The following is an 8,587-nucleotide window of genomic DNA, read 5'->3' as shown; positions in this document are numbered from 1 at the left end:
CATTTGGGTGTTTTATTAAGGACTATCTTGATATCTAAACTATACTTGTCTTTTCTTCTTTTCAGATGTCTTCAAACAATGCTGCTTCTGGCTCAAACCGTACCGACTCCTTCTCTCTCATGAACCTCTGTGGGAGAGTCATCTTTGATGGATCCAACTTTACAGATTGGATCAGGAACATCAGGATGATCACTCGGTATGAGAACAAAGAATATGTTCTCGACAAGGAGCTTCAGGTACCCGAGCAAACTGCTACTCCTGAAGAGCTTGCTGAATATGAGGCACATGAAAGAGATGCTACCAAAGTGGCATGCATCATGATGGCCACTATGACAACCGAGCTCCAAAAGTCCTATGAGGACTACTATTCTTTTGAGATGCACCAGGATTTGATGGAGCGCTACCATCAGAGTGCTCGTCAAGAGCGATATGAAATCATCTCCTCCATGATAACAACCCAAATGAAGGATGGTGAACCCATCACGGGCCACATGCAGAAAATGCAAAGGTATGTGGACCGTTTAATGAAGCTGAATGTGAACTTCCCCGAGGAGTTGGCAATAGATATCATTTTGCACTCCTTACCATCGTGTTATGATCAATTCCGCATGACATACCACATGAACAAGGAGGAAGTCACCCTCAACAAACTTCAAGGACTCTTGAAGACCGCCGAAAGTGGTCTTAAAGGTAAGTCGGTTGTTACCACTCATACTCCTACTCCAAACTCAGCACCTGTCCTGGCAATCGGGAAAGGTAGAGGACGAACACTTCGAAGGGTACCAAGGGTAAGACCCTTGATGGCTCCTCTTCAAGCGGAACCAAGAAAGGTTTCGTCACTCCTTCTTCTGATCCAAAAGAGGCTGAATGCTTCTATTGCCATGAAAAGGCACAGTGGAAGCGGAACTTCCCAAAGTACCAGCAAGACTTGAAGGATGGGAAAGTAAAATCCAACCATGCAGGTATGTACACTATATTATCTAATAACTTACCCTATTCTAACTCTTGGGTCCTTGATACCGGCTGTGGTATTCATATTTGTTCTGACTTGCACGGACTAAGAAGAAGTGAGAATGTGGATCAAGGAAAGATAAACTTGATCATGGGGAATAGGAAAGCTTCACCTGTCACAAGATTGGAGTTTATACTTTGTTGCTAAGTAGTGGGTTTACTTTAGATTTGAATAAATGTTGTTATTCGCCTGAAATGGCAAGAAATATTATTTCCTTTCAAGCTTTGTACAAACGAGGGTTTACCTTTTCTTTTGATAATGAAGTTGGTGGAATAAATGCTTTCTTTAATAATGTGTTTTATTTTAAAGCATTACCTTGTGATGGTGTGTATGAAGCTGTGTTTGTTGTAGATAACCAAGGAAATAATGTGTTGTGTATTGATTCTACTAATGATAATAACTTGGATAAAACATCATTATGGCATTGTCGTCTTGGACATGTAATCAAGAAACGCATAGGCTAACTCCAAAAGGATGGAGTCAAGTGGTGAAGGAACCTCAAACCTTAGCAATCAACTCGAGGAGGAAACTCTTGTTGATCCAATTGACGAGTCTGTACCTCTGAGGCGTTCCACGAGAGTTAGGAATGCACCTGAGCATTACTATGGTTTCCATATTAATGCGGAAGGTGAGACACTTATCAGTGATGAGACACTGGTAAGTCTGGATGAACCTAACAACTATGCGGAATCCATAGCAGGCCCCGAGTCTGCTAAACGGAAAGAGGCAATGGACAGCGAGATACAGTCCATGTATGATGTAACACCCGAAAATTTCAACCAATTTAAAACATTTTATTTCATTCAAAAACCATTAAGTTCATACATCTTGTTTTCAAAATAGTTTAGACATCAGAGTATTCCCCAGAACCATATCACATAAATCATAAAACATGAGGAGCGGTACGATCACGCCTTCGCCTTGCCACGATCTCCTGAAGCACCTGAAACAATAAACCACAACTGTAAGCCCGAAAGATTAGTGAGTTCCCCCAAAGCACCTATACACACATAAACATATGCATACAGCAAAGAACAACATACTATGGGTCCAATCAACCTTCCGGTTGGAATACCCCTGGCCCTCAACCATCGGGTTGGAATGCCTACACACTACGAGCCCAATCATCCTACCGGGATGGAATACTCTCGGCCCACAACCATCGGGTTGGAATGCCCATACACCTATACGTACAACACTAACTACTATGGGTCCAATCATCTCGCAAGATGGAATACCCCAGGCCCCTCAACCATCGGGTTGCAATGCCAACATACTATGAGTCCAATCATCCTACCGGGATGGAATACTCTTGGCCCACAACCATCGGGTTGGAATGCCCCACTTCCTATACATACAGTAACTACTACTACTATGGGTCTAATCATCCCTCAGGATGGAATACCCCAGGCCCCTCAACCATCGGGTTGGAATGCCAACCTACTATGAGTCCAATCATCCTACCGGGATGGAATACTCCTGGCCCACAACCATCGGGTTGGAATGCCAACCTACTATGAGTCCAATCATCCTACCGGGATGGAATACTCCTGGCCCACAACCATCGGGTTGGAATGCCCCACACTCGCAAACATGCACACATAACAGGCAACCACATAATACTCTACAGAACCAACATACTAGGGCCCTATCATCCTACCGGGATGGAATACCCTCTGCTACTGCTCAACATACATAACCCGCAGGTAACCTCCTATCAGCGTACATAAGGCAAGACCAACTACAGATCTATAAATAACCACTACCCAACTACCAGGGCACTGATCCAACAGAACTAGCCATCACTTAACTATCTATTCCTCTAGGATACTAAGCTAACAAGGCATATCCTCATATCATTATCCTATCTACCAGGATACTACCAAGCATATCATCACATAACATAACAAGCTCTAAACAACAATTCAAAGGACCGGCCTTGGTGCCTTAGACCCTTGAGTACAGTGAGGATAACTCACCTGAAATGAAGAACCGAACCACGGAAGCACACACCCGAAGCACTGCTCCAAACTCCAACACCTATTGCCATCAATGGACCATTGACATAAATAACCAATTACCATAACACCCTTGAAGGTCAAAGTCAAAGTCCAGGCCAAAGTCAAACTTCCTGACTGACCCTACTCGCCGAGTCAACCCGTTGACTCGTCGAGTCCTTATACTCTGAAAACTCTTTGAACACGACTCAACTCGCCGAGTCACCCCAAGACTCGTCGAGTCCAACGATCTCCGAGTCCCATCCTGTCCAACTCACTTAGTCACCCCTCGACTCACTGATCTGCGTCTTAACCAGAAGAGGTTAGGGGTTCTGCGACCTGACTCGCCGAGTCCAAGAACAGACTCGCCGAGTCCAAGGCAATCTTCAACAGACTCGCCGAGTCCATGCACATGTTCATAAAACTTGTCGAGTACACCCATGTGACTCGCCGAGTCTCTCTAGTTCTCAATCCATACAGAGGCTTTTCGAGCCATGTAGGGGCTCCAATCCATAGATCCACTCTTCTACATTCTAACCCTTACATAAAGTTGCAAACTTTACGTGAAACCAAGGAGATATAGGCCCAAAAGACTCTAGGGCTTGGGTTCATGACAAAGAGGCTTCACCAATATCTCTTAGACAGGAGCTTTATGACATTTTGGACCATCACAAGCCTAGATCTGAGGTAGCAACCTCAGATCTAAGCCTCTAACTCGAAATAGCTCTCAATCATACCAAAAATGCCCCAAATCTCAAATGATAATAGATCTAGATGCAAAAGACCCCAAGCAACAGATTATTACCTCCAATATAAGCTCCAACTAAAGTAGATCCTGGATCTACACCACTCCTTTGCAGCAAGCCTCTTGATCTTCAAGCCTCTTTCCAAGATTTCCTCCTGCAAAGCTCTATTCTCTCTAATAATGGAGGCTCACTCGATTTTAGGGTTTCTGGATCTCAAAAGGGTGGTAAAGAGGCTAAGGGTGGGTTATAATGTTCTTTATATAGGGCACAACCCCCGGGATTAGGGTTTTCTCTCTACAGCACCAACTCGTCGAGTCCAAGCCGCCGACTCGGCGAGTTGGCCACTTAAACCGCGACAGAATCCCGCTCCGACTCGGCGAGTAAGCAGACCTACTCGTCGAGTCGCTTCTTTTATTTACACTTTTGGCCCTTCATTGAAATTCTAAAATTTCGGGATGTTACAACTCTCCCCCACTTAAATTAGGCTTCGTCCTCGAAGCCTACTGCAGCATACGCTTCAGAACAAACCCCTCGCACTGCGGACTCCGATTTCTCAATCAACTAAGGTTCTTACAACCCCACTTCTGCATCTCTCTTAAAATGGCTTATTCTCGCGTGGCATCCTTGCCACTACTCCAAGCCGACCATTGGACTTTCAACTCAAAAGCACCACCTATCAATCACGAATCACCCGATAATACTAACCCTTCATATCAGGGGCACACGTCCGCGCCCTGCAAATGCTAAATTCTACAAACACCCATTGAGCTCTGCTAAGACACTAATCTATCTTCCTTCGCCCATGATTGGCGATAACCCTGATAACTTGAAACTTGGAACGAACCATGTTCCCTTTTCCGATTCTATCCCTTACGCGCTGACAGGATACTGCATCCTTCAGCTCCCATAACCCATCAACCAACCATATCGCGCAACCACTTGTACCTGGCCCAATCAGCCTCGGGCTAGAATACCAGGCACGCCTATAACGGGTCCAGTCATCCCTAGGATGGTAAACCCTCGCATCCTCATGTATGTTTGGCCCAATCAACCCTCAGGTTGGAATACCAAACACACCAGGTCCAATCAATCATAGGGTCCGGTCATCCTCATGATGGAATACCCCAGATTGGGATACCTCCACATACATAACTCAAACCTACAACCATACTCGGGACCAAGGACCTTGTCCTTGCGTCACCCTCGAACCTTTCGATTCGCCACAACTGAGTGTAACCCACTCATACCTCCCTATCACGATCTCTAGGTCCTTGACCTCCGACTGTAATATCCTTATACAGTCCTCATCACCAGTCCAGACTGCTCCCGAGTCTGTTAACCTGCTATCTCACTTTCCTCTGTCCAAACCTCCAATCTGGAGCCACTATCCCCCTCCTCTTCCAAGGAGACTGAAAACATGCCTACGCATCATCCAACATTGCCACAGCGACAGATCCTCGCTATACATCACCCCTTAGCGGTGCTCACCGCTATCTCATAACATGCATACATACTCAGAGACTGATCGCATAACCAGCAACCCATACATAGCCTGCCGCATTTCCTCGACATCTCCACCATCCGGGGACAACCCCACTAGCCGCTATCTCATAACACCATCCTCACAACTGGTTCAAAGATCCACGACACTTACAAAGCCCTTACTATAACTGAACCGCCTCATCGCACCATCCCAATAACCAACATTGAAACCGCGCCAGACAACCTTCTACAACCAGCGGCTCATCCGAGAATTTCCAATTCTCCTCCACTTAGAGCACTAGCTATTATACACAGGCGGCGAGGCTGGCATGCTGCTCAATCGAACCCCACTAATACACCGAACTTCAAGGAACCTAAGTTCCTGCTGAAAGTTTCCAATTCCCCGCATCATGACCTTCCTTCCTCACGAATTCCACACCGGATACTATCTCTCTAACAACTCTCAATACTAACTCTTCTCTAACACATACAACATTTTATATCTCATGCAAGAAGCAACAACACATAATCATAACCTAAACGAGATAAAGAAGAAAAACATATCGGCGGACACCTCTGGCGCTGACCTGATCTCCTCGGTCACAAGCTGATAAGCACGCCCTGGAGCCTTCAGAGGCTCTGCTCGACCCTGAATCCCGTCAGTTTGTCTCAAAGTGGCTGGCGCTGGGGCCTGTACTGACCTGGCAGCCAGCAGAGGACACTGGGCCTTCATATGGCCCACCTGATCACAATGATAACAAAGTCGGACTCCTGCAGCTGGAGTCGACTGCCTGCAATCTCTGGCTATGTGGCCCTCCTTGCCACACTTGTGGCACCCCGAAGAAGAACGACAACTTCCCTCGTGCACCTTGCCGCACTTCCCGCAAGTGCGACTCCTCTGACCTCCCTGTCGATAATCAGCGGGCCTCATCCGCTTTGGTGTTGGCTGGGACTGCACCGGGGCCTGCCTCTGCTCTCTCAACTGGAGCTTAATCTCTAACTCGCGCCGCCTAGCGGCCTCCTGCAACTCCAACAAGGTACTACACATCTGCGTGGACACAAACTGCCGGATATCCCTCTTGAGCATACTCAGATATCGGGACATCTGAGCCTGCTCCGAAGCAAACTTCGGGCAAAACATCGCCCTCTCAGTAAACATCCTGGTGATCTCCGTCACCGACTCTGAATCCTGCTTCAGCTCCAGGAACTCCTGAGCCAACCTCTCTCTCTCTCTCAACCTGCAGAACATAACGAGTACTGAACATCTTCCTGAACTGATCCCAGGTAACTGCAGCCCGCTACGCATCAGAATAAGATCCCGTAGTCAACCTCCACCAATCCTTCGCCCCGAGCCTCAAAAGGTTCAGAGCACACCTTACCCTCTGATCCGTAGGGCATGAATACGTGAAGAAACAACCCTCCACGTCTGACAACCATCTCATAGAAATGATAGGATCCTGAACTCCATCAAAGGTAGGGGGCTTCGTATTATTGAAATCCCGATACTGAAAGCCCCGACCGGATCCTCCCCCTTCCGCTGTTATAGCCGCTGCAGCTGCCGCGGCAGCCATCTCAGTAAGAGCTGCGTAACGATCATCGAAGTACTCCCTCATAGCAGACTTAATAGTCCCAAACAACTCCGGGATCTGACCCCGGACAATCTCGACCACCTCCTCGCGGATGATCTCCCTGACCCGATCCTCTGTCAACATTGGCCCCTCCTGGCCGATAATCTCAGGTGCCACTGGGGCCTCCTGCTCACCCTGTCCTGATCCCGATCCGGATCTAGTCACGACACGCCTCGCATCCGCCATACTGCAACGAACCATAAGAACCTCAGATACCTCGCATAACCGCCGAGAACTAACCTCTAACCAACAACCCAGGGGTTGTGACTTCCTTGACACGCGTATGGGTCCTGTGCTTTCAGTAGTACGGGCCCATACTACCTTCCACACCTACCCATATTTGTCTCAAGTATCACCACAACGCCCTAAGCATAAACATACATAACAAGCACTCAATCCTCACTCCTAGAGGAATACTGAAAATCTCATATCAAAAAAACTCTAGGCTAGCAGGCATCACAATCAGGCAACTCTATCATGCAATTCCTGAAGATCCCTAGCCTAGTACTAGCATGCTGTTCTATCATATCACATAAACAAATAACTTGTATGGTATTTTGGGGTTACTTACTGGCTCTGGCTGATCGTACCCTCTGCATCCTCCTTCACTTATTTCGAAAACCTTTTGAAAACAATTTTGAAAATCCCTCCTTGATTTGAGACTGGATTCACACGAATGTTCCTCCAATTCACTCAAACCAAGGCTCTGATACCAACTTGTAACACCCGAAAATTTCAACCAATTTAAAACATTTTATTTCATTCAAAAACCATTAAGTTCATACATCTTGTTTTCAAAATAGTTTAGACATCAGAGTATCCCCCAGAACCATACCACATAAATCATAAAACATGAGGAGCGGTACAATCACGCCTTCGCCTTGCCACGATCTCCTGAAGCACATGAAACAATAAACCACAACTGTAAGCCCGAAAGCTTAGTGAGTTCCCCCAAAGCACCCATACAAACATAAACATACGCATACAGCAAAGAACAACATACTATGGGTCCAATCAACCTTCCGGTTGGAATACCCCTGGCCCTCAACCATCAGGTTGGAATGCCTACATACTACGAGCCCAATCATCCTAGCGGGATGGAATACTCTCGGCCCACAACCATCGGGTTGGAATGCCCATACACCTATACGTACACCACTAACTACTATGGGTCCAATCATCTCGCAAGATGGAATACCCCAGGCCCCTCAACCATCGGGTTGGAATGCCAACATACTATGACTCCAATCATCCTACCGGGATGGAATACTCCTGGCCCACAACCAACGGGTTGGAATGCCCCACTTCCTATACATACAGTAACTACTACTACTATGGGTCCAATCATCCCTCAGGATGGAATACCCCAGGCCCCTCAACCATCGGGTTGGAATGCCAACCTACTATGAGTCCAATCATCCTACCGGGATGGAATACTCCTGGCCCACATGATGGGTTTTGAGCATTCTAACACTTCCTAAGTGTACATGCAACCCTAATAACCTTGGATCTATGTTTGTCTAATTATCATGCAAAGTTGAATTCCAAGGTTATATTCCTATCTAGCATACATGGGGAACAAATTTTAACTTGCATGAAAGATAGAATAACTTACCTTGTTGTTGCTTATGATCCTTGAAACCTTGTGAGCCTAGCACCCCAAGTGTGATGCCTTAAATGCTTCACACAACACCAAATGCTTTTGGAATGACTTTAGAGAGA

This window comes from Lactuca virosa, chromosome 6, assembly GCF_052849685.1.
Source record: "Lactuca virosa cultivar CGN04683 chromosome 6, Lactuca_virosa_CGN04683_v6, whole genome shotgun sequence".
Taxonomy (NCBI): domain Eukaryota; kingdom Viridiplantae; phylum Streptophyta; class Magnoliopsida; order Asterales; family Asteraceae; genus Lactuca; species Lactuca virosa.
The sequence above is the reverse complement of the archived record's forward strand: the minus strand, read 5'-3'. Positions refer to the sequence as shown.